Source organism: Ixodes scapularis, unplaced genomic scaffold, assembly GCF_016920785.2.
Source record: "Ixodes scapularis isolate PalLabHiFi unplaced genomic scaffold, ASM1692078v2 PGA_scaffold0__279_contigs__length_252992795, whole genome shotgun sequence".
Classification (NCBI taxonomy): domain Eukaryota; kingdom Metazoa; phylum Arthropoda; class Arachnida; order Ixodida; family Ixodidae; genus Ixodes; species Ixodes scapularis.
The window spans coordinates 219,157,460-219,181,361 of NW_024609835.1; the positions used below are offsets into that span (position 1 = coordinate 219,157,460).

At 46.1% G+C, this 23,902-nt stretch overlaps 1 pseudogene; it reads right to left on the reverse strand.

The window, feature by feature from the left end:
• Positions 1-1,966: 1,966 nt before the first annotated feature.
• Positions 1,967-2,542, reverse strand: LOC120847364 (annotated as a pseudogene).
• Positions 2,543-23,902: the final 21,360 nt, after the last annotated feature.

Sequence of the window (23,902 nt, forward strand, 5' to 3'; positions counted from 1 at the left end):
GTAATGTTACGAAGAAGACGACGATGACCGTCTTTATCGGGCCGCTGGCAATGGGGCTCGCTCCAGCGCGAGCTGGGGCGGGCAGTTCGATTAAAAGATCGAGGCTGAAACGGACCGTTCTTGTCCTTGCTTTTGATTTCCATCGTGACAATATATATATATTCGCGCCCTTATAAGCTTCGTTTATCCCGAAATTACCCCTACACATTCCTTGCCCATGACTGTGTTTTGTAAAGCCTCGTGAAATTCGTAGCCCTACAGAATAGAATGAATGATAACATAAAATATCTTAAGCTAGTCTGCGAACAGGAAATGGCGCTGGACATTAAACTGTTGTCTCTTGTACAAGTATGTAATAATAAACCGATTTTGAAGTTTTCATGCTTTCTTGTAGTGGAAGTAATTAAAGGAGTATCCGCAGTTACATGTCTAAATTTTATAATCACTGAAAACTTTTATTGAGTGAACAGATAGATAACGTTTGCTCTAGGGCTTTTAGTGCCCTTAAGGGAATCTAACTTTAGCTTCCAAGAGCCTGAATGCGATTGAAGCTTGCTGCTTACAGGCCTCGGTCATAACTTGCCTAGAATGTGCATCCTCTCTGATGGACCCCCATATTACCAGAAACGTATCTAAGGTCCAAAATTCATAGTGGAATACAATTAGGTTCATTTCCAAACTGTATATGAAGAACTGAAAGCTTGGTTGAAATATTTTGATTATTATGTCTTGAAATGCTCCAAGCTGGGTGCTCGGAAAAGAGGCAAACTTTTTTGTGCCTAATATATCACGGTTGAGGTCTACTAAACCTCCCTCTTCGCATAACATTATTGTCGCAAGAAAACACTCGTTCTAACAACTGAAAAATGGTCAGGAAGTTTTGCGCCTGCAAGAATACATTTTAATATTTGTTTCTTCTAGATCAATAACGCCATGAAACAAGTTTCCAAAATTACTGTTGATACTACAAAAACAAAAAAGAAATATTCATTTCAAAAATGAGATTCGCTCCCATTAAAAAAAAATTCTAAGTAAAGGCCTTGATCTGTTCTATGTGATATATTGTTTTTGTGCTTTGTTAAATTGCTGTTGCAAATATCTTTCGTTTTGCCTATTTATATTGTACACTTTTTCTTAGACTCGGAAGAGCCTGCCATACTAGAAAGAAAATAAATAGATAGGCAGATAAATAAATTAAGAATTATTGTTTAATTCAAAATTTGCGAATGGCTTTTTGAAAATCGCTTGGAGAGTTGCCACTCGGTGTTCACAACTTAAATTTTCATAGTTAGAAGCATAAAACTATTTTATATCCATTTGGGTTCTATTCTATTATACGAAAAATTCATAGACTCGAGGGAAAAAAAAAACGACCAACAAAGCAATGTCAGACAACACAGCAAATTTTTTAGTTCACAAATGAAGGAAGCGAAAAAATAAAGTCAAGTAGAGGGACACACACACGGACAAGCGCTGAATCGTAACTGATATTTACTGAGGAAACAAAGGAAGGTAAAGAAGAAGGGCGAGGAAGTGTATAAAATTCACACAAAAGGCAAAATAAGACGAAAAAAAAGCAAAAATTGATATCGACTTCAAAATGAGAAAACGAGAAAAGTGCTATTCAATTGTTTTTTTTTTTTTTATTTCCAACACAGTGTTGGGGTTCCCCGGGTGAAAAAGCTGTCATTGACAGCTTGAGAGTGCCTGGGGGCCCATACAGACAGCAACATATTGTGAAAAAATACAAAAAATATGACGCGTAACGATATGAGTACACATAAACGCCGTGTGAATGTATACAATTCTGTATTGTACATGTCAAACACTATATAAAGATTATGAACCGTTGAAGAAATTATAAATGACAGATAAATTTTTTACATGGCGTGCTTTCTAGCAAAAATTAAAAAAAAGGCTTCAGTACCAAAACTTTTCTACATACAAGATAGAGACTAATGCATTATCATCTGTGGTTTACAAAAAACTTCTCGCATTTTTTTTTTCTAGTAAATGTATCAAAGTAAATATTTTGTTCTAGATACTTGTTTATAATAAAACGTACGTTATATGTCAGCGACTGCGCGAAGTATTCAGTGCGCCGGCGCGGCACTAACCACCTGCCACAGCTGCGAGGGTCACTTATTTGTTTCGATAAGTCAGATGTCCTTTTTAAAAAGGAGCTGAAATTTTCACTTGACAAGAACAAAGAATGCAATAAACGAAATTCATAAATATTTTTTTGCGCTTATTAAACCACACTGAGTGTACAATTGTGCGATTGAGTGTAATCGTGCACATTAGCAATATATCTAATCGCGTTTTTTTGAAGAACAAGGATGGTGTGTACGTTCCATGCTGTGGTCGTGCCCCATACGAGCGTGCAGTAATTTATGTGTGAAATTAATAGGGCATGATAAATATGAAGTTTTGCACTATATAGAAGGATGTGCTGACATCGTGACAAGGCTTCAGTCACCGATGATAAGGACTTAGCTAAAGCTTCAATGTGATCTCTCTATGTCATATTGGCAGAAAATGTAACTCCAAAGGATCCTGTGTTTGTTAACTATTTCAATAGAAGTATCACCGTGTAATAAATCGTGTATTATTTGTGTCTGCCTATGTGTAGTTTTGAATAAAATAGCCTTAGATTTTTTTGTATTCATTTTTAGACCAGTCTCAGTGGACCAGTGCCACAGTTTCGAAAGTTCCCTTTCAGGTATTAAATTTATTTCATTTGTATTCCACCCGGAAATAAACAGGCTCATGTCATCCGCATAGATGACGTAGACTGCGTTACTATCTTGCTGAACAACATCATTAATATACACATTGAAAAGGAACGGTCCTAGAACACTTCCTTCTGGAACATCGGCAGTAACTAATTTTGGAAGATGAAATGTTATTATCTATTGATACGCACTGCTTCCGGTGGTAAAGATAAGACTGAAACAACGATTGGGCAACACCGCGGACACCGTATGCGTGCAACTTTTTTAGGAATATCTCGTAATTTATGTAATCGAATCCTTACTGTAGTCAATAAATACCCCGAGGGTAAGCCGATTTTCTTCAATATTCTTAATGATAAGTTCCTTCATTGTTAAAAGTGCTGTTTTTGTTGATTTTCCCTGACGAAAGCCATGTTGACTGTCTATGACATTGGTTCTCAGCCATTCATGCTTCGCAGACTCCCTGTATATCGGCGGAGATGGTGGAGGACCCCCTTCGTGGAAAGGGGAAGCTAAATGAATATGTTAATTATGATAATGATTTAATACATTGATATTACTTAGTGCTGTGTGAAATAGACTTCCCTCGTTGATATACACACGAGAAAACTCAAGCGAAAATGTGAACGTTTCTTCTGAATCAGAATAAAACACAACTTTTATTGCCGGGCTTGACTGATGACGCAGGGCTTCGCGGACCCCTAGTATGCCTTCGCAGACCCCAAAGGGTCCGCGGACCCCCATTTTAGAACCACTGGTCTATTAGTGTGTCGTGTTTAGAGAAAAAAATATTGATCCGTGAAAAAATTATTCTCTCAAGTCCTTTAGACAACACCGGAGGAATGGATACTGGCCTATATTGTTGAAGTTATTTTTCTCTCCTCCTTTAAAGATGACCGAAAATTTCGCCTTTTTCATTGTACTGGGAAAGCAACCAAACACTATAACTAGACTAAATATGTAGTTTAGACAGGGAGCGGTAGCATCAATTACGTATTTTACAGGCTTTATCTGAACTTCCTCTATGTCTGTTGAGTGGGTGTTTATTAAGCTCATAAATGTGTGACAAATCTCGATTTCATCCGTAGGTTCAAGAAATGCAGTTTCACTACATTGGTACCCGGGTTTCGAACCAGTGATGTTATTCAGCGGTCTAACCACATTCACAAAGTGCGTATTCAAATGATCGGCTAATGTGATCCCTGAAAGTTTGTTGTTTCCTACTGTTAATTCAGTTGTGTTACATTTCGCGTTTTGTCGTTTTAGAACCTCATTTATTATCTTCTATACTCTTTCAGGGTGCTTTCTGGACACCTCAAAAAAAGGTTATTATAGTAACATGTTTTTGCTTTCCTCAACTCGGCGGTTAGCTTGTTTCTATGTTTTTTTTAAAAGCTGCAAGTTTACACGGTTCTGTCGTACGCAGGAACGGTTTAAAAAGTTTAGTTTTTTCGCTGATCATTTTTAAATGTTCAGGTCCTATCCAAGGCTTCCTAATTTTCTTTTTTTGCTCTTCGGTTATGCGAGGGAAAGCGGCATTATAATGGTGAAGAAATATTGATAAGAACTCGTCCTAAGCGTCACTACCGTTGGTTTTGCTATAGACGGATGACCAGTCACCATTTACGATATACCTACGGAAGGTATCCAGATTTCTGCTGGATAGGCACCGATATGTTAATTTAGTTTGCCGTGTTTTTTCCCACGATGTAGAAGTAGAATATGCTATAAAAATGGGACAGTGGTCACTAATATCATAGCATATTGTACCTGCCACTTGAATAGGTGTGTCTGTATTTACAATGAAAAGGTCAAGGATGGGTTCACCCGTGAATGATACACGAGTTGGGGTCGTGATGATGTTCTGGTACCCGCAAGAATTGATTCTGTTATTAAAATCACGGGCATGCACCGTTATCATCAAACATATTTATATTGAAATCGCCCCCAATTAGCAAGCGATACCGATGAATTGATGCAAATCAAATATTTCTTCAATAAAATAATTAAAAAAAACGTTCCTATTACCAGGGGGGGACGATACACAACTGCAAACATTTCACTGTTACTTAGCAAACAAAGTGCTTCATAATCTGTAGTGATAAGTGTGAGTTTTCCCAACACTTCGCATGACAATTGCTGTTTAACATGCATCGCTACGCCACCGCCTCGCACTCCACTTCGGTTAATAAAATAATGATTGTATTCATCCAAGGCTAACATATCGCTCTCTGTGTGACACCATGTTTCCGAAAACATATCAATATCAAATCGGAAGTTGAACTCGTCAAGAAAAGTAGAAACTTGATTCTGCTTAGGCACAAGAGATCGCGCGTTGACATGAACAAAAGAAAGAAAGTCGTTTGACTGTTTTCGTACCGCAATATCACATGGTAATCCGTACTCTTGACAAAGCATAGTAGGGGAAAGATATAGTGATCTAGCAAAGTTTACGCTTACACAATTTTGCACCAGTCACTTTCATATACGATGTGTACTACCGGACTGTGCTCTGCTTCGCGTGCAAAGATTTTTTCCGTTCCCCGTCCACAGAAATCGCCACTGACACTCAGGTTTCTTGGCAATCGCAAGAGAAAGAAGCCGTTTCAGCGCGTGACATGCGTGCTCATTTAGATAAACTTGTGTTTAGTTCGCCATTCCGACATCACGGTTCCTGATGCGACTCTTACGAGCCTTCGCAAGAACTGTTTCTCTCTTCTGCCTGCTTCTGAACTGCACGATGACTTTGCTCTTTCCCTCCTCTCGCGTAGGTACGCGATGACAAGCCTCAACATCGTCGGCGGCAACGGGTTCACCAATCACATCACCTATCTTACCTACTAGTTCAGTGACGTTTTCATTTTCGTTCTGCACAAGCCCTTTTATTTCTATGTTAGACCTGCGCGAGTACTGCTCACATTGAACAACCCTCATTTAAGTTGCTCAATAAGACTCTCGTTCTCCTTACACCTCTCGCGCAATCCCTCGTTTACCTTCTTCAGAGCCTCCCTTTCGCCAAGTGCCTCATCAAGCCTCTTCTTCATATCTTCAAATTCCGCGTTTATAAAATTCATGCTCTCTTGTAGCCCCCTCATTTCAGTCCGGAGCTCGCGAAGCTCACTACGATCATCTCTCCCTGACGTAGACGCCGCGGATTTAGTCATCGCACTTTGCAATCAAAAACAGCAATTAAACTCAACAGCAGCGACAGCAGTAACAATATGCAATTACGGTGGAAAAAATCACCACACCAACCTGCAGGGTGAACAACACTTGTTTAGGCGAAGCGTCAGCTGGCTGTCGCTGCTGCTGAATGACGGTTCCAGCGAAGGCAGTCCTCTTTTCTTGGCTCGCTTGGTGACGTCGATGGTCGACAGCGGCTTCCGGCGCTGCGTCACTCCCGGTGGAAGGGACAGCGTACCCAGGAAGACTGCGTGGGCGCCGATGAAATCGACAGCAAGGTCTTGGTTTTCTGCAGGGTGAACAACACTTGTTTAGGCGAGGAGTCAGGTGGCAGTCGCTGCTGCTGAAATATTTATATTTCACTGAAGTTATATTAATTAAAAAAATTAAGAAATTAATTAAGAAAATTAAGTTATATTAATATATATGCCTTCTTCTACATATCGACGTCTTTTGCGTTACCTTTATTCGTGTAATGTTTAACCAACAATCCCGTCAAATGATCTGAGTGAAATGCCATTTCCACGAGAGGGATATGAATATAAAACGGAATAACCTCCCTCGCCCTCCTCGACCATCAAAGCATACATCCGTCAATCACAACATCATCAAATTCGAACAAACATACCAGATCTGCTAATAGCAGGGTAGATAGCTGAAGCCTCTGATAACGAGGGGGGTGGTTTAAATAAAACGTGTTTTCGGCTTCGAAGGAAGGTGAAACTCCCAGACGATGTTACGCTGGCGTTTGTGGTAAAACATAACAGACTGAGAACAATACGTTAGCTAAAATAAAGTGAAACAAAGAAGCCCATTTTTATTTACGAGTCCACGACTACCTAAGCCTAATTTCAAAAGAAGAAGACCTGACGTTGTGAACGCATCTGGAATTTATTCCAGTGAAAAAGGCACTGCAGCTAGAAAGAGAATACGGATTTCTCTTCTGGCTCGCAAAATTGTTGACTGAAATAAATGCTTAAGCCGCCCGCGATATACGTTTTTTAAACAATATTAGGCTTAGGTTGATGTAGGCTCATACAGAAATTCACTCTTTCTCTTTTATCTTTTGATAAGAAACAAAATCGCCGCAGTTTCTAAACTAACCTGGTAAAGCTTGTGGATAAGCACGCACAGAAAGATGGCCATCACGTTGCACTATCGACGTTGCTGGATTGGCACCTGGGCTGTTAACCACAGTCTCACTTGTTCTTACGATGAAATGCAGTACATCAGTCTCACATTAAACTAGAGAAAGCTGAGCAGTGCTTACCCGATCAGCTTGCAAAGAGAGCCGGCGGGCGGTCAAACTAATGCCAGTTCTATGCCTCCAGTGTTTAATATAATCACGCGACCCAATGCACGGCACACGTGCTCTTCTACGAACAATCTCAGAAGGGTCATGTAACAATATTTGTACCTTTAGTAATACCGTTTTGAATTATTTCACATTTTTAACATATGAAGCTCGCGTTCGATTTTTTTTTCCTCCGCGAAAGGCAGTTGCAGAAATATTTGGACAAAAACGAGCAGTGTTTCGCCTTAGCTCGCAGTCACATCAAGAAGCCAGATGATCTGGAGCCGATTATATGCCGTCATTCGATAACACAAACCCCCGCTGGCGGTGACCAAACACAGGACATGCGCTTACTTCAAGACATCGTTAAATCTCGCCTATTCCCTCCTTCACAGCGGTTGGAGAAAATCTATTTCCTGAACGCATGTCGACGCATATATAGCAAAGAGTCCAAACCGAATGATCATGCACTTCTCTTGTCCATTGCATGTGCCGCATATAAAGGGACCTTTACGTCGATTTGGTGGTTCGCTTTAACGATTGGAATAGATGTCACGGGTCTTCCAGTTGACGTTGGTGAAGTTTTAGATTGGAGTTGCGCCCTCGAGGCGCACAAATTAACTTGCCTAATCCAGAAAAATTGCACTTGAACATATGGCATCTTCTCATCTTGAAAAGACTGCCCGAGACTGAGAAAAATATCCATCGTTTGAGTTACGTGGAAAGTGACATTAATCAAGGCTCGTCAGGCGATTGGTCAAAGTGAACTTAGCCCTTACGTCTTCGTTTTTGATCGCGAGCTGTTAAAATAAGTTTGTTTTCTTTAAATTAAGTAACACCGGAAACCGCATATTTTTGTAAAAAAAAATACTGTATGGACGGCTATAAAAATAATTTGTATGGCAAGCTATAGAGCATTTACGCAATTATTTATAGCCATTTCTTTAGTTGTGTTTAGTTTTTTCCGTTGTCTCCCTTGTGGATGTCTTTAGATTTTTCTGTCCCATATCACTGGTTATTTGCAGCAGTCTAAAGCTTTTTTCAAATGTTAGCTGAAGAATCCTATATGATTTAATCTATGGGTACCTTTAGCTGAATATATCGTTTTATTTGTTTTCATTATCCGTATATTGGTCCTTGGATGGACTGCTATCGAGATTTCTATGGCGTACCCTATGGATCTCTTTAGTCAGCATGCCATAACTGCCTCTCCCGCTTCCTGTAATCTGTTTAGCCATACATATCTTTCTGGTCTGCTTTAGAGATTTATATGGCTCATCCTATGGTTTTCGTTATTAACCATCGCGCTATGTCTGCCTACAGCTTATTGTGCTATAGCTGCCTGTATAGCCTATAGCCTTTGATTTTTTAGCCGTCTATAGCTGATGTATAGTCTTTTATAGATATTTTTATCGCTTCATTTATTGGTGAGCCAGCGTGCAATAGTTGCCTACGGGATTTCCTATGGTATCTTTGGCCATCTTAGCCCCTTGATTAATTCACTAAAGTTTCACTGTGCGTCTCTTCAGGCAGCCTTCATAGCAGCCTTTGGTGTTTCTTTAGACATCTATGCTTCAAGATAGGAATTTTTAGGGCTTACTTTATGAATCTTTACATCCAGTGTGATATAGCTGCTTATAAATTTTCATTTGGAGATTTTAGTCATCGATATCTACTTGGAGGGTCTTCTATATAGATCTTTATGGCTTAGTCGAGGGGTCTGCCTACTCAGCGTGCCATAGCTTCCTATGGCTTCTCCTGTGGTTGTCAAACAATTTTTATAACAACTTATGCGTACAAAAAAACCTGTGCGGCCATAGCGACGCGCCACCGGCGCTGCGCATTCGCGATGTAGTGTGGGCAGAAAGCGAGCGGTCCCGCATCGACAAACCATGGAATCTGATGTTGTCCAGCGTCGGTGTGAGATCCAGCGTTCTCTTTTGCGTTGGAATTGATTAATCTATGCCTTCTTAGCGATGTCTTAGTACTTTAGTGACCTGAACGAAATCAACAAGGCTCTTTACACCGCAAAACTCCGCGTATATAAGGTCGCGTGCGGCGATTCATTCCGCGTGAACGCCGTATAATGTACGCAAAGCGTGATTTTCAAGATGAGATTCTGCTCGCTATTTTAAGCCGCGACGTCGCTCGGGCTGCAAAGCGTACGTGGACGGTAGTTGTGATGCTCGACGTTGATTCTGAAAATCGCAAGCAAAATCGAACCAAGCGAATCTCGCATTTCCTTCCGGTGATGAACTCTGGTAACAATGAAGAAAATTTCCTTATATCTACTGTGTACACCGAGCCTACTTACCCCAAACAACCTTCCCACTTTATATGCTTTTGAGGCCTGCACTTACTTCTTATAACAATTACCGAGTGAGCTTAAGTTCGCGGGCCGCTGTCATCAACCAAAATGCAGCTCTGAAGTTCCTAGGTTGACCAAAATGAGGCGCCATATGCCACCATATATATACGTATCCCTGCGTCACAGCCTGTACTTAGTTCGAGTGTTCGCCGCTGCATATTAACGCGCTGCGCTAGAAGACGAACCCAATCACCATATGATCGGCATTGTCCGTCTGCCAAAGGCAATCAGAAAGCCACTCTTCCGACGGGGTTGACGGGGATGCGTAATCAGGGGCGCCAGCGTTTGAATCACTAAACGTGGTTGCTGCAACAGATTTTTCTGATCCTTTTTCTCGTCGATCGCTGTGTGGAAGTGCGGATGGCTCGGATGCGCCCGACGCGAAGTTGACGAAATCGACACATCGAAACTGGAGGATTATTTTTTTACGTCCGTGTTAAGCTACAAGGCCGTTCAATCACTGAAAGTATGTGAGGTCCAAGCAACGTTCGGTTTTCGGTCGGACCACGCACACTGATCTGGAATGCGCCAATCGGAAATATTCTAAAATCTGCACACTGTATTTTTGTTTACTGCAGGTGAGTTTTAGCTACATTCTGTGATTTTTACCTGTATGCAAATATATTTACTAGCAAGACAGAAAGAGGAATGTCATTTAAGTTGTCTATGAATATTCATAGGTTAAAACTAACAATCTTCTTTTCTATAAACGCGTATATACGTTAACTTTAGTTTTAACTTCCACCAAGAATTTGCAAATATCTTGCTAAACGTGAAAAAGCTTAAAACGCGCCAAAGCAAACGCCCATGGAGTGGATATAAGCTTTCATTGTTCTAAATTTTTGCAGAATGATGCTGTTATTTATCAAAATAAGTTCTCCTTTCCCAGCTGACCTCATGAATGTACCCTTCAATAAGTCAGAAATCCAGTCGTGGATATCTCAAAGGCAAATGACTACGAAACTGTATAGTTTTCTGCGTGTTTTATAAATACACACAAAAATGTTGGCAAAATTCTTCGATGTTTGATATAGTGTCGTGTAATTGTAACTCTGCGGGGTAATGCGTTTAGAAAAGAAAAATATATTGAGCACGAAATTTGCATTCGAACAGGCTATTTCTCAAAGTCCGAATGGAACCAGCGGAATCAGAGTAACGAACAGCCAGAACATAGAACACACGGTATTGAGGGAGAAATAAATGGACAGGGTAAGTGTGGAGGGAGCTGCTGTGGCAGCTCTGTGCAGAATTTACTTTTTACCCGGCACTAGTCACCCATTCTGCCGCAACGGCTCGTGTTGCTACTTTTTTGCTACCACGATGGAGGCCACAGCTGCACCGGCTGCTGTCGTTTGCGTGAGAAGATGATAGTTTGAACACGCAGGCAAGTTTAAAAGAGAAGATGATGTTCAAACTATCAGGCGGTCGTTTAAGCGTGAAGACGTGCTGAACGTGGTCAGCAGGTGGTCCAGATAACTTGACAGTTTTTCTGCGTTCACGTGAAATAAAAAACAATACAAATTGAAGTTAACGACCACAATTATCCTTGAATTCAACCCTAGGTGCTTCGCGCACAAGATGCGGTGGCCCGACGGTGTCTGGTTTTTCGTTTCTATGGCAACTGTCCACGTTATCGGAAGAACCGTAAATCAAATAACTCCTAAAAAGCAATCATCACACCTTCCCGGCTGTTTTGCCCCCCCCCCCCCCCTCTGCCCCCCCTCCCCCTTTTACAATAGGGAACCAGTCACAAGCAAAATGTCTCAAAATTAGAAAGGGGTTGTAATCGATAGTTCCTCGTGTTTCAACAGTCAGCATAATGGATGAAGAAAGAATAAAACAAACAAAAAAAAATAAAACATAAAACATGAAAGATGTGGTTGTGTTGTCCCTGTTTTAATTGTTTTATTCTTTCTTCATCCAAGTCCTACAAAGATTAACGAGAAGTGTAGGCGATATAGCTGTATGCAACAAGGGTGATATAAAAGGGCTAACTTACACCTCGCTTAATCGAGTCTCCCGATGCCTGCTTTGTTCACTCCGATTTACTAATAAAAAGACGTAAAATTTGGTGCCCGGACAGGTACTAGCAAAATGTCAAACGGTGCCAAAACAGAAGCCGCTCACCCTGTGTGATCGAGGATAAATTGTCCGATGAGTGATATGGTTCCGTCCCCTTGGGTGCCTGTACATGATCGATGGTTGTGTTGGCTGTCTCCAATTCAATTGCGTGAGACAGTGTCGATTGTAAAGTGTTGGAATTAGAAGGTCGAATATCGCACTTATTATCGGCTTCGGCCGGCCTGTGGATGAAGGCAGCAGTTGCCATCTGGTTCACCGCGGTTCAGGACACGTGAAAAGCGATTTAGTATAAACGCTCCTCCGTGACGACAAGCTCCTTGAGTGTGTCTGTTTCTTGCCGGTGGGGGCGTAAAGAAGTCAGGTAAAATTACTGATGTTGTGCATCGCTGAAACCTGCCGCCAGTGCTTGAACGAGCAGTTCATATGATGAGCAGTAAGTAAATGACATACGTTAGAGATAATCTGTAGCCCTTTCTCGGAGTTGATCTACGAATGCTCGAACTTAAGTTAACGCTTCATATCGATTTTGATCGGCCATGACATAAAACTACGTGACAAACTTACAATACATGACAAGCGTTCGACAGGAGGAGGTTCATTCAAAAGTGGGCAATTTCAGCTGTGGTGCTACAGTCTTCCGCACATGTTGTCTCTGCTCTTTCATGGCTGCAGAATCAAAGGTCGTTGTGTAGTTCCCATTGTCATTAGGACTACTGACTCCTGACTTAACTTGGAAGCGTCCCTGGACTTGTTGTATCCGCGATTAGGTGGACGTAAGACCCCCGATGGGAGGACGTCTGACATCGGAAATCACACGCTCCACCTTTGTCTAGAGTTCGCTAAGGTGACCAAGTAGGCGGCAATCAATGGCCCCTAGTATATAGTAGGAGGCAGAAACGCTTTTCTCAGCAAATCGGCTGTAATAGTTGACCCGTGATTTGCGGCTGTACAGTATTCGAAAAAGCTACACTCGCCTGCGGAAGCGTGGGATGGGATTGGGGTAAAGTTATGATAACGACCATCCTCCACACTTACGACCTCGTCACACGTGAGTCCCACTGCAGCCACCTGGAGAGGCCGTGCTGGTTTGCATTCCTGTTGAGATGTTTGCGTGCATCTAAAGTGTTGCTTTAGAGAGCCTGCATTAGAGAGTTTCCAACAGGTCGATCGGAGCCACGTTGTTTGTAGGTCGCATATGAAATAGGATCTGCAAGTAGGTGACCGAAGCCTTGATCGTCTGCTAACGTCTCCGCCTTTCGTCCTGCTTTCCTCCTCGCCACGCGAAAACGTAGCGCATGCGCACTGAGGACCACTAGACGCACGAAGTTCCCGCCTTAAATTGCAAAAGCTTTCCATGGTTTGAGATTAACAGTCTCTTCAATCTAGGTTCTTTTTGTTCTGGTGGAGGTTCAGCAAGCGCTGCATTTCCGTGGAAGAAATAGAAAAAAGTGATAGGAGGACAAAGTCTCAAACTTCGCTAAAAATGTTACATAAATGGGCGGAAGCAAACTATTCATATTCAAATTCTGACCGCGCCTGGCGCGCACAGCAGATTACCCCAACCATTTTTAGCACGTTTCAAACAGCTGAGTAATGGCGCCATCTATTGGGGAGGCGTGATATTATATATGCGCATAAGGTGAATGCGCTCTCCGTCTGCGCTTCGGGTGACGCTGTCGTAGCGATAAAGAGGTCGGGGTATTGAGATCCCACCGCTGCCACCAGAATTTTACGGGCTTCCCAGGCGCCTTGATCGGAACGTCCGTCTATTATGCTTTTTCTCCAGACCCAGCGACGTTTTATTTTCTTTACCGGTGTGGGGATTGAAAAGGACGACAATAAAGATGGCTCGTGAGGCGGGTCAAGCTAGCGCGCGCTCAGGACGAGCGCGGGTTCGAACGGGTGTGGACACCAGCGAAAGGGTTGTCTGTTCTTGAGTCTCCACATTGGCGCCACAGCGTGGGGCGCGAACCCAGGTTCCAGTACAGTCAGGTGCGTTTGGCTGGCCTTCGCAGTCGCTGAGCCTATACGGACATTGGATTACTTCACTGCCGAGGTTGTTATTGTGACCGTTAGAATGTCAACTTCGCCCCCGCTTATGCGATCCCATAGTCGCTCCAATGCAGCGAACACAGCTCGGGCTACCGCGACTGGTGATAGAGCGGAGGACTCGCGACCGGGCTCTGATATACCTACGGCAGACTTGGAGGTTTCGTTGCCCGCTGAGGGCCCTTCCCCACCGGTGCCGCTTGCACCTCTCACCGCGTTGGGCACATTGCCAGAACAAATGGCATTGTTCCTGGCGGAGATGTCGCGGCTCCTGCAGGAACAACGCCGTCCGCTGCCACCCCCCGTTCCAATACCTCGGACGGGGACATTGCATTTACATGCCGAGATTCCGAAATATTCAGGCTACGCGGATAGAAAATCGGTTGCCGATTTTCTTGACGAATTGCGTGAATACCAGGCGGTGTCTGAAATGTTTGAGGTTGAACGTCTTTCACGCGTACTACCGATCGCCCTCACGGAAAGCGCCGCGACATGGCGTCGCAGACAACCACCCTTCTCGACGCTACAAGACTTGTCGGAGCAGTTCAAAAATGAATTTCTGCCTCCCGATTACGGCGCGCGAATGCTTGATGAGCTTAGGGCGCGCAATCAGCACCGTGACGAGTCCCTAGTCGAGTTTGTTCGGGCGCTCCAAACTCTGTATGGCAGGGCTGACCCTAGCGCGTCCGACTCAGACAAGGTGTCGCGGCCTATCCGGCAAAGCCACCCGCAGTTTCACCCCTACCTGCGTGGGCGGGTGTTCCGGAGTTTGGACGAGTTGGCCCAAGCAGCCCACCAGATCCAGGCGGACATCCTGGCCGAACTAAGATATCGGCCTCCTCCACCGCCGGAGGCTTGCCTGGAACCGTCCTGCGCCTGGATAGGCACGACCAGGCAATCCATGGATGAGCATGGCTCACGTCCAGTTCTCCCCGGAAGGGTACCCCGAGCGCTGGACCCTTACACCCAGGGACTGGGCGATGGTGTTCAAGTCCGCGCGCGTGGCCGCCAATACCAAGCCCCACCCAGAGAGCGATACCCAAGTGCCACCTCAGCTCCGCTCCGCTGCTTCCGGTGCGGAAGTCTCGGCCACTTTCGCCGGGACTGCACCCGGCGGGTTTCGAACGACAACTCGGGAAACGAGGTAGGCCGCCGATAGCAGGGCCCTGTCTGTCGGTGGCTTCTCCTCGTTACAGGCCCTCGGTCACCCCACCGTCTCGGTTCTTCAGCAGTCCCGGCCCAGCCTCACTAGCAGCCCCGCCGGAAGCCTCCTGTGATGAGCCCGATGTCGCAGCACCTGGTGTGGCGCCCGCTCGAGCGCACGATAATGCGCTCCCGCTCACGGAATACGCGGCGACGCTCTCGGAGGCGCTCGCGGAGATGCCCCAGGTCCCGGCGTGGCGCCCGCTCGAAGGCCCGATGATGCTCCCGCTCACGGATTATGCGGTGACGCTCTCGGCGGCGCTCGCGGAGATGCCCCCGGTAGTACCAGCACCGGTGCTTTCCTCGTAGCTTCCCACGGAGTGTTTCTTAGTGGCGTCCTGGTCCCGATGAGTCGACTCCGGAGAACAGACGTGACGACAACGGCTGCTCGCAGGAAGTGGCAGCGGCGTGGCCGCCCGTCGTCCACCCACATGCCAGAAAAACGGCTGATGCGGCCACACCAGCGCGGCCTGCTGGAGAACCAGTAGACAAGTGTATGGCACGTGCTGTCCAACCGGAACCCCGTGCCCACCACCGAATGGTGACCTGGGCGGGCCTGCGAGGCGTGACAATCCTCAGCATTTCATTGACCATGGGAATCCTAGCGACCATGGTATCATGGGTGAGTCGGCTGAAAGTCTATGAAAAGCTACTTCGAGTTTATACGTTCCGTCCAGTCACGTACTTTATACCATCCCTTGACGCTAAGCGTCACGAAAGTAGAGGCACAGCAGAACCCTACATTGTGGTTAACATTGCCGGTCAACAGATCGCAGCGCTCTTGGATACCGGAGCTGCAATTTCACTTTTTGGAGACTTCGTTAGGAAATTGTGCAAAGATCGGAACATTTCAATGCGGTGTTCTCAGAGAGAGCTGCGTACGGCATCTGACCAAGTTATCTCCGCCACTGAAGGAGCTCGACTGAAGCTGAGCTTTGATGGACGGCAATGTCGGCAACATTTCACATATCTGCCCGGTCTCGCCTGCCCTATTCTTCTCGGTCGAGATTTCATCTCCAGGGAAAAAATAGTCCAAGATTTGTCAGCAGAAGAATATCGATATGGCTCGCAGTCCGCTACTTTCAAGTTTGCAGTCAGACCAATGCCTACGGAAGCTCGTCCTCTAGAGAGTACAATATGTGAGAAATTCCTCTCGTCGGGGTATCTGCACGTGGCAATGAGGTCATTTTCTGGCACCGACTCGGACCGTTCACGTATAGCGAAGCTTTTGGAGAATTTCTCACACATGTTTACAGAGACACCTGGGAAGACTAACACCCTCGAACACCGAATTGATACTGGAGACACTCCGCCTATCCGATTTAATGCGCGGCCCCTTAGTGTTCATAAACGCACACTCCTGGACGGAGCACTGGCTGAGATGATCCGCACCGGAGCCGTCCGTCCCTCAAAAAGTCCATGGGCTTTTCCGGTTGTGTTAGCACCCAAGAAGGATGGCACCGCACGCCTCTGCGTAGATTACCGTCCTCTGAATGCGGTCACGAAGCGAGATGCATACCCCTTTCCATCAGTCTCGTCTGTTTTATATGAACTGGGGTCTGCGCGGATATTTACAACCCTCGACTGTAGTAGAGGATTTTCACAAATTTCCGTAGCAAGAGATGACATCGCTAAGACAGCATTTGTTTGCCCCAGGGGTCTGTTCGAATTTGTCCGACTCCCCTTCGGCCTATCTAACTCCCCTGCCAGCTTCCAAAGGCTCATGGATACAGTCTTGGGTGATGCAAAGTTTAACTATGCAATGGCCTACATGGACGACGCAGTAGTGTTTTCTAATACTATCGAGGACCACCTTCACCATTTGCAGGTCGTCCTGAAGCGCATGAGTGAAGCTGGTCTCACAATTAACCCGTCAAAAGTGCAACTTGCATCACCCAAAGTAGAGCTTCTTGGCTTCGTGGTCGACGAAGGATCACTCCAGCCGCAAGCAGAGAAGCTCAGAGCAATTATAGAATTTCCTCAGCCACGAGACAAGAAAAGTTTGCAACGGTACCTTGGCATGATGGGATTCTACCGCGAGTTTATTGCCAACTGCGCTGATTTGGCCCGGCCCCTTCACCAGCTATTACGCCGGGAGGTTCCATGGACCTGGACTTCCGCTCAGGAACAAGCGTTTAAAGCGTTAGCAACCGCTATTGCGGATACTGCATCTCTGAGGCTTCCTAATCTCAATGCTCCATTCGTCCTCCAAACGGATGCCAGTGATTACGGTATAGGTGCAGTACTACTCCAGGAACATAACGCAGAGTTGCGGCCCGTTGCATTCGCGAGTCATACTCTCACCGCGGCCGAATGTAACGATACGGTAACCGAAAAAGAATGTCTCGCTATAATATTCGCTTTGATAAAGTTTGACATGTACTTAGATGGAGCGACCTTTACCATCCAGACTGACCATCAAGCATTAACATGGCTGAAAAACCTTAAACACCTCGCGGGACGCCTCGCTCGCTGGGCTCTGGCTTTACAAAAATATGATTTTTCGATTGAATACAAACCAGGAAAGTTCACTGTCGCAGCAGATGCTCTGTCACGAGCACCCCTACCCCCCCGAAATGCGGATGACACAGCGGAACTCGTCGCTGTTGCCGACAATGAGGTCTCCTGGGGTCTTTCTGTGAGCCGGGACGAGCTACGAGAAGTCCAGCAAAAAGACGACTTGTGCCAAAAGGTATCTCGGTGGTTGACTCAGCCCAATCAGACCGATGGAAACGGGACGCATCGGTCAGTAGACGCATATGTGCACAGCGAGGATGGACTCCTCCTTTGCTACATACCGCAGGCAGACGAAGCCGACCCCACAACGTCTCCTTTTCGTGTGGTTGTACCCCGTACATTAAGGCAAACTTTCCTCCGGTATTTTCATGACAGTGCGCTAGCGGGCCACAGTGACGGTCAGAAAACCTACCAGAAACTGTGTCGCGTTGCCACTTGGCCGAGGATGCGCCAGGATCTTCTCCGCTACACACGCAGTTGCCTACGTTGCCAACAAGCCAAACCCAGGGGAGGTAAACCCCCTGGTTTGATGCAGTCAGTGGAAAGTCGTTTTCCATGGGAGATTGTTTCATGTGACACAATGGGCCCCTTTAAACGCATCCCCAAAGGAAACAGGCACTTCCTGGTAGACACCGACCACTTCTCAAAGTGGGTGGAGCTCCACCCTCTCCGCCAACTGAGTTCAAGGACGATTTGGGACAAATTGAGGGACACCTTCACCCGCTTCGGGTTCTGTTCCCAATTAATTTCCGACAACGCACCCTACTTCACAAGTAAGGTTTCTGAGGACTGTTGCACAACACTGGGCATCCAGCACAAGTGCACCACTCCTTACCACCCTCAAGCCAACATAGCTGAGAGGTTCAACCGGAACCTAAAAGCAATGCTAGTGGTATACACCGAGAGACACAAAGACTGGGACAATTACATCCCGGAAATGGCTTTCGCCACTCGAACTACGGAGAACCGTACGATAGGGTTCACGCGTTCCCAAATAAACTTCGGACGCGAGCTGCAATTTCCCCTCGAGAACAGCTTTTCTGACGACAATAGGGGACCAAACACCTCGTACGCGAGATTCGCTGAACAACTTCGTGATAAAATCACCGACGCTGTGGGAGTGGCTCGACAAAATATTGAGTTAGCGCAGCTCGATCAGAGGAACCAATATAACCAAGGCAGGAGACCCCTAGAATTTTCAATAGGAGACTGCGTTCTCCGGCGCGTGCACCCGCTTAGTAATGCAGCAAAGGGGTTCGCGGCATCACTAACTCCGCGTTGGGAAGGTGCCTTGGAAGTTGTCTCACGGGTATCACGTTTGGTGTGTAGGTTACGACATGTCGAAGACGGGTCGTTAACTGGACCCGTTAACATTTGTGATTTGAAGCCGTTTGTTTCTAGACATGTCACCCTTTAGGAATCTCCTAAGGAACACAGTTCCCTGTCAATTTTCGCCACACGAAAGATCGTTGCTCATGATTATTTTCTATCCAGGCATGCCATTTCGACGCACCAACACCCATTCATTCAGGCGATCTCGGAGCCGCTCCCGATCCCCCCTACGCCCCCAATTCAACCCACGGGGCCACTCTCGCCGCGCCAGGCGACATAACCGCCGTCAGCAACCGCCACGCACTGCCGAGGCTGCCACCTGGTGCGTGGTGGAGGCCGGGCGAATGGTCACATTCGCGTCCCGGATGGCCTGGGAACACCAACTCAAGTGCCACAAGGGACTGCATCAGAGGATGTTTCCCATCCCTTCCGGCGACGGACACTGACGGAGCGCTGTGCTGCAGATCTGCCCGCCGCCTACGACGAGGGAGAATACGCCGACATCTGTGAACTTTGCCGCGTCCCACTCATTTCATGCGAACGACATCATCAAGGAGCCCTTCACCACGACCGAGAAGACCGCCAGCGGGCGCTGGCGCGGGCTGGATCACGGGCCCTCACACCTGCCGACATCGAGGCCGCCCTCCTTATTGTTGGCCGTGCCTGCCCCGAACGCCTGCGCCCAACACTAACCTTACCACCAGAACTGGCGAACGTCAGACTTAGCGACGATGAAATGTAACCACCACATCAAACTCTATACCCTCACAAGCAAAAGAATACCTAAACCGTTCCGCTACGTCCACATACAAGCCATCTTTCGCCACATAGAAGCCATCTCTTGGGGCGGCCACCGCCCATCACCACGACCTCACCAACCACCCCCCAGCGACGAGTCGTGACCTGGAAAGCACGTCTGTCCTGGCCACCCTGGCATCACTTGCCGAGGCACAGCTCCCAACGCAACCCTATCGTCGACGGAGGCTGTGCAGTGACTGGAATCACGGCATCACTATGCCCCCTGCCAAAAACTCCACAATCATGACGTGTGCTCGGTGAGGGGACCAACGAAAACCACCTGATGAAGAAACTCTCCGCCCCCCCCCCCCCCCCCCAAGAGGGGGAATGATGTGGGGATTGAAAAGGACGACAATAAAGATAGCTCGTGAGGCGGGTCAAGCTAGCGCACACTCAGGACGAGCGCGGGTTCGAACCGGTGTGGACACCAGCGAAACCGTTGTCTGTTCTTGAGTCTCCACACCGGTTACAACATGAAAGAAGTTCAAAATTTGCAGCACATGTATGACGTAACATCAGGCGTGTATCATTAGCATTCTCAAAAGAGAACGCAATGAGTTCCCAGTTTATTAAATCAGAATTATAGAAAAAAAAATAAAACATGGAAACTTGTGTGGCGATGCGTCCTCAGTTGGCAACTTATGGCTCTGTCTTTGTGGCTCAATCCCTCACTAAATAGGAACAACAATTACATGCAACAATAGGTTGAATGAATACCTTTGCATTATTGAGTGCCTTTATATTATACGTCAATACGTGGGTGAACTTTTAATGTCCCTCGCATTAGTGTTTTCCACAACAAAACACATATTTTGCACAAATGTTCCAGCACACAAAGCGTTCAACAAACTCAGACAGCCGCAGTTCAGCTTCGGGTGAATGAACACGCTTTACCTGAGTGACTGAAAGGTGTTGGGAAGAAAATTCACCAGGCACACATAAAACTGCTTACGTGTGGGAATGCGAAAGCATTGAATCCAAGCTGTGTTGAACAGGATGCGCATAAGAGACAACCATTAATTGAGTTCAGACGCTATGACCGGAGGTAGTTACCTCAAATCTCCGGAAAGGATGACATCGTAACCTCCGAACGGATCATTGAGGCGCATAGAAATACTGCTGAGGACTCGTGCAATGACGTACGCACCAGGCACACCTTTTGTCAGCCAGATCCGTAGAACGGTCGCGGCGTCGGGGAAGGGTGCTCGTCAAGCACTCGGGGGTGGGTTTCGATTCCCGCCAAGACCGAAATGTACTAACTGTTCTTTTAAAAACCATTAATTTAGTTCGTTTACAGGAACCTCGCTAAGAAATTTGTCATCCATTCGAGCACTCTTAACGTGATTTACTCTTTCCGCCTTTGCTCATTTTTGGTGACATCGCTTTGTCACGCCGCAGACGACGGCGGATATTCGCGTTATGGGACCCACATTATGCTTTCGCATTAAAAAACGCAGATCTTAAATGTCCTTTCAAGAACAAATCATGGTATCGATTCTCGCATTTTAACATGAGGCTTACACTGAACGTACTCTTGTGAATCTCGCAGCACGCAGAACAAAATATCGTCCAAAGAGCACTTCCAAAAAGAACACAAAAACCGACACACCAAAACACGGCAATACAAACTGTGCCACAATAACAACGTTCAGCGACTCTGGCGTCGGCTGCATCTTCTCTTTTGCCTGAGAAGCAGCGCACTTTACGTTAGTCATATGTAAACAATCCGTCTCGTGGAGTCTTTGAACGAGAGACCGAAAGGCCAACCTGAAACTGTAGTGCTTCCGCACAGGCACCCCCGCGTAGACTAGCTCCAGCGGATCATTTGACTCGGCTAATCTGGGGTGGAAAGAGCGCATGTAGCAGGGCGACTGTCTAACCGTGATGCACAACGGGCCTTTCCTCGAAGCGCATTTGAAGCAGTCATCAAACGTGCCCCCTTCCGCCAGCGGATCAAGAGACCTCTCCAATTTCTTCAAGACTGCAGTATCGTAGGAATCAAGAACGTGTAAGTTCTATGGTGGGTCTCTGGTGACGCACGGTCGAATAGCGTGAGCGTCCAGAGCCGTTTCAAGCTTAATCAAATCGTCCACGATTGGTTCGGGAATGCGAGCAACCAGCCACGAAGTCAGTTGGCCTTTGATGCACACCGAAAGGGAAAGGCTACCCAGGGTCCACCCTAGGACGACAAAGCGGCGACTCGTACAGAAGCGGGGAGAGGTTTTCAAATCACAAGACGTGAAATAGAACGTCGCAACGAGAAAAAGCATGGTGTCGTTGGCTACAGTTATCTCAGATGTGGTGCTATCTTTTAAATCGGTAACAACGAGCGCAACGAAGCAAAACGCGAGACATAGAACCAATGAAAGTTAGCAACAGTTTCGACCCTTCGAGGGCATATCCTGCTGTGACTGTAACGGTGCTCGATTCCTTCACGTAGAATGTGAACGCTTCGATTGTGTTGACTATTGGTAGACTAAAATTTGTAAGTAGTTCGCTATATATTTTCTGAAAGAACATAAAAATATCAATTTCCTCGGCCCGGTACTCGTCCAGATCAGTCCATGCCGAGAAAGTGGTCTTCACTAACGTTGCATTGAGCAGCGCCAGTGCCTCTGTTAATATCTCCTTCTTGTACCCCTGGCAACTGGTGAAGACGTGAGATACACCGGGCAACACCCTGCAGCCTATTTTTACCGGCTTCCCAGAAAAGGAAACGAAACTGCGCGGGAAACTCTCCCTTTGGTGATATTTTAAAGAGTGGTCGGTTTGGGGTCGATAATATAAACTCGACCGATTCGCACCCATATCAATGGTTACCATTCCAGATTTCTGTAATTTCGCCGAGGGAACGCAACAACAAAGCTTCATATGCTGACTACGAAACAAATAAGGCGAAGGTAGGCATGCCTCGAAATATCCGAGCACCAGCCATTTCGCTGCATACCAAAACCTGTAGTGTTTGGGCACCGGGTCGATGCAGGCTTCTGGCGTTCCCCGGTGACAGTACGTCATAAGAAGGGTCCGAACTCCGTACACAGAGTTGTCTTCAAGCAGCGTCCTTAGTTTGTCCCACTGCTCGCACCACCGTGTTCCTTTTACATCGATGCTCTTCTGCCATTCAATGTCTTGAGCATCCCAAGATTTTTCGCAGCAGACGAAAGTGACATCCTGGCCCGAGCGAGTCCAGTTGTGAAGGAATGAACTGAATTCTTGAGCTGATTCTCCGTAGCAGATAGCCATTGACATATAGATGGTGTTAGCTACGGCAAGCAGACAGAGCATGCTTCTCAAAGAGTGGAGCTGCATATCGGCAGTAGCGTGGCCTGCTTCTGACTTAGCTTGATACAAAATTACCACAAACTACTCTTTAGGTCTTTAGAATACCTTTTAGCGCACTTGTTTTATACTGGATTGCCCTTGTCTTCTACTCGGACCTAGTTGAGTCAACTCCTAGTCCTTGGACAGACCGGAACAAGATGCTGTTCTGTGTGCAAAATAGTGCACACACGTCGTGTGTACTGGGTAGCTTCTGATGCGGCCTTTATAGCGTGACATACTCCGGTGTTGATGTTGCTGCTGTCCGAAGTCATTATTCCAACAAAGTTGAAAGACGCGATTCTTGAGAGTACGCCAACCTTTCGGTATATAATATTTATATGCTCATTTCGAAGCAAAGATTAGAATTGATAGTATGACTCTTCTTTAGTGATATGTTTCTGCTGCTTAATAAAGACGGTTTCTGTCGATATCAGATCTCAGCACCCAGGTGCGGGAAGATGACAAGGATGCGCTAAAGACAGCACCATTGCATTTTACGTTTCATAAATGGCATGCTATACGCCACTACGTTGAGTGTATCTCCATTACATATGTACTATAATTATAGCACCATTGTCAGAATGTACGCCCTCATCGACTGAAGAAATGCTCATGGCATTCAAATATTCAAGACAGATAATTCTTTCAGAGTGTCTAACCAACGCCCGATAGCAGGTACATTGACAAGTTGCAGATGTTTAGAACATGTGGTGCGCCATATATGTCACCCAGTTTTTCGAAAAAAAAAAACATTATTGTCAAACGTACCGCACACTTTTTTCTACGGTGTATCAACAGTTATGCAGCTACTTACGCAAGCATTCCCCACGACGCCGGCATAGCTGCTCTAATTGAGAGGTACATGTCATTGCAATTTTGACGAGGCTTGTCTTAGAACTCAATGCATTTGAATTTACTATCAAATGATGTGAGCAAGTGAGCGGAACCGCTGTGGGCAGTAGGATGACACCCATTTATTTCAAATTGTGTATGAAAAAGCTGGACTCTAAATTTTTTTCT